Here is a 3,587-nt window from a genome sequence, read left to right on the forward strand (position 1 = left end):
TCTTATATATGCCATGCATTGTACCAAGAAAGATATTGGTTATGCAGTAGGAACTTTGAGCTAGTTTACTAGTAGCCCTGGAGTTGAGCATTGGTACGCCTTAATTCATGTTTTAAGATATATGAAGGGTACAATTAATGTTAGACTACATTATTCTTCCTTTCCCACAGTTCTTGAAGGCTACAGTGATGCTACATGGAATTCTAATCTGAATGACTCTAAATCTATTACTAATTGGATTTTCACTTTGGCCGGAGCAGCAATATCTTGGAGATCAAAGAAGCAAACATATATTAGTCACTCAACCATGGAGTCAGAATTTATCACTCTGTCTTCTGCTGGAGAAGAAACTTATTGGCTACGGAGTATGATGATAGATATTCCATTATATGGTAAGCAAATACGACCTTTGACTATATATTGTGATAATAAAGCTGTTATATTTCAGGCATCAAGTGATTGTTACAATGGCAATTCAAGAAAAGTCTGTCTCAAACACAATCATGTGAGAATATTATTGGAGGATGGCATAATATCACTTCAATATGTGAAGTCCAAACTTAATTTAGTAGATCCCTTGTCAAAAGGGTTAGGCAAGGAATTGGTGGTACAAAATTGTAATAAAATGGGAATAAAGCGTGTGGTAGATTGATTGTACTTTATGGAAACCCTACCTAATGATGTAATCTTGGGTTGAAAGAGAAAAACAAGTAAAGTTAAAATTGTGAAGCACATCTATAAGATTTTCATTTTCCCTAGAGATTGAGTAGATGTGCATAAGTTGAGATTTTTTTTCTTGATAAATCTGTAAGACCGATCTTGGTTTGAGTAAATAATAATACTCTTGATAGATTTGACAGTATTCCTACAAAAGAAAAGAATGAGATTATATTCTCTTAATAATTCTATACACCGATTTCAGTTGGAGTGTGTAGGAACACTCTTGATAGATTTACTGATACTTTGCTATAAAGGAGGATGAGAATAGTTTCTCTTAAACAAATTCATAGACTATTTGGTCATAATATACAAAGTTACTCTTGATAAATTTACCACACTAAGTGCGAAGTGGAGGCCGCTTCAATAAGATTTTAACAGGGAAATCTTAAAGCACTTAGCTAAAAGGATTCAGGACACATGGCCGTAAGGTGTGAAAGGATTTTGATTTTCACTGGAACATAGTAATATGCGTGGAGTATTTTTAATTCATTCAATGAACCACTTAGTTCAAGATTTTCTCACTAAGTAGTAAATGATTTAGATAGTCTTCAATAACTAATGGTTCAAGTCCAAAAGACACCATTATTGGTGCTTGTTGCTAGATTGATGTCTCAAATGAATTTTATTTTTAAAGATAAAATTTCTTGAAACAAGTAGCTCATGACAACAACTTTTGGTTAAATTTGAAAAATCAATAGTAAATCGGATTGTCTAATACATTTTTGATGAACTTAAGGGCATAAACATTTGTTATGTCAGCCCACCTAATCTCCAGTGGATAAATTGAACTGGTCCAAAATCAATGACTACTAGTTGATTGAACAAGAATGTATAGCTGTCTTCTGCTAGAGAATAACTTAATTCCCTTCAAAGTGTGCTAATTTTTATTCCTCTATGGAGCAAGCCAGTACTACCTTTGACTATCTATTGTGATATTTAAGTAGTTATATTTCGGGCTGTACTTTGTGTTGGGTTCGAAATTGAGAGGTCATCATGCCGAAGCTTAAAGTTTGCAAACGATGGAGATGATAAATCAGAAGACAAACAAAAACATGATACTAAAAATATATTATTGGTATGTTTGGTCAAACGACCAACATATTAAAAAGTAATATTGAAAAAAAATAAAAAATAAAACCTATTGGTAGAAAATCTCCCCATATACAAGACATTTTAATGACTACATTGTAGATGTTATTGTGTTATGGTATGAGAAGAGAGGGTTTTCTATTTATTGAGTTCCTAAACCTTTTATCTTAGAAATAGACAAGTCAAATATGGAAAAATTTTATAATTTTCTTTCGGGAAAAATAAAAGTAATTATGATATTACTATTTTTTCCTTATAAGAAAAATAAGACATAAATATTGTTAGAAAATCACGGAAAAAATCCTAACATTTTGACTATCTATTGAGATAATTAAGCTATTATATTTTGAGCTTCATGTGATTGTTATATTGGCAAGTTTAGATAAGTACATCTCAGATACAAACACATGAAAATATGAGCGAAGGATAGTACAATTTCTCTTCTGTATGTGAAACACAAGTTTCATTTAGAAAATTCTTTGTCTATCATTTAGGAAGATAATTGGCAGTGATAATTTGTAAAGGAATGGAAATAAAACCCCACTGAAAATTCTGTACTTTATAAGAACTCTAGTAATAATGCAATCTTATAAGGTTTAGGGGGAAAAATAAGCGAAGCATTCCATTTCCTAAAAGAGTAAATAAATGTGCACATGTAGCTCTTAAGGAGCGTGAATTTTTCTTTTACAACTTGTCACGACTCAAGCCATGGCCCTGGTCGTGACATGCATCCCAAACCATCAAGGCCCGAGAGAACTATGTCTCTGCCCAACCCACTAGTGATATTGTCTGCTCTAGGCCAGTCCCGCACAACTTTAAAATGCGTCACTAGGGAGTAAGGCTTTCTTACTTATATACCCAGCATTCCTCTTGTTTTTTGCCGATGAGGGACTCCTTCGTAAGTTGGAGTGTTACATACACCCCCCTTATGGACTCAGCGTCCTCCTTCCTAAGATGGGATGTTACATACAGCCCCCTTAAGGACTTAGTATCCTCGCTGAGGTTTGCCCCACCGAATGGGATTTGCCTACACTCAGGACTGAGGTTTGCCCCACCTTACCGGGATTTTCCTACACTCAGTTTGAACTCTTTCCCACATCGATAGGGATGACACAAGTGCGGATCTAATACTATTCTGATACCATTCTGTCACGAACCGAGCCAGGCCCTAGCCGGGACTTGCATCCCAGACCATCAAGGCTCGAGAGACGCCTGTCTCTGCCCAACCCACTAAGTTGGGGTGTTACACAACTCCAATATTACAATAAATAAATTTAAAAGTTTGTTCATAATTGATATATTTTTAAGAGGAAAAAATACTGTTACCCTCTTAAACTATAGCGGAAGTTGTTGGGACACCCCAATTTAAAGGAGGTCATTTTACCCCCGAACTATTTTTAAATATAATAAATACGTCATTCAGTGCTGAGGTGGCACCACAACCAAATTCAATTAATTGTTATGCTATATATGCGTCTCCATGTGTATAGATATTTTTAAAAAAGTTCTTTAGATACTTATTTTTATTTTCTATTTCATATAACTAAAAGGCATAATACATTAACGCATCATTTTAACTTGACTTCAAATCATCTCTCTGACCTTCAACTTTGAGTATGCAAAAATAGACACATAAACTTGTATAAAGTTGCACAAGTTGATACACACATTCTATGTGACATAATACACATAGGATGCCATGTAGGACAAGAATTGACCACATTTGACACCATATAGGACTCAAGTAATTCAAATTTATACAAGTTCAAGTGTTACTT

This window comes from Capsicum annuum, unplaced genomic scaffold (assembly GCF_002878395.1).
Source record: "Capsicum annuum cultivar UCD-10X-F1 unplaced genomic scaffold, UCD10Xv1.1 ctg80166, whole genome shotgun sequence".
NCBI lineage: Eukaryota > Viridiplantae > Streptophyta > Magnoliopsida > Solanales > Solanaceae > Capsicum > Capsicum annuum.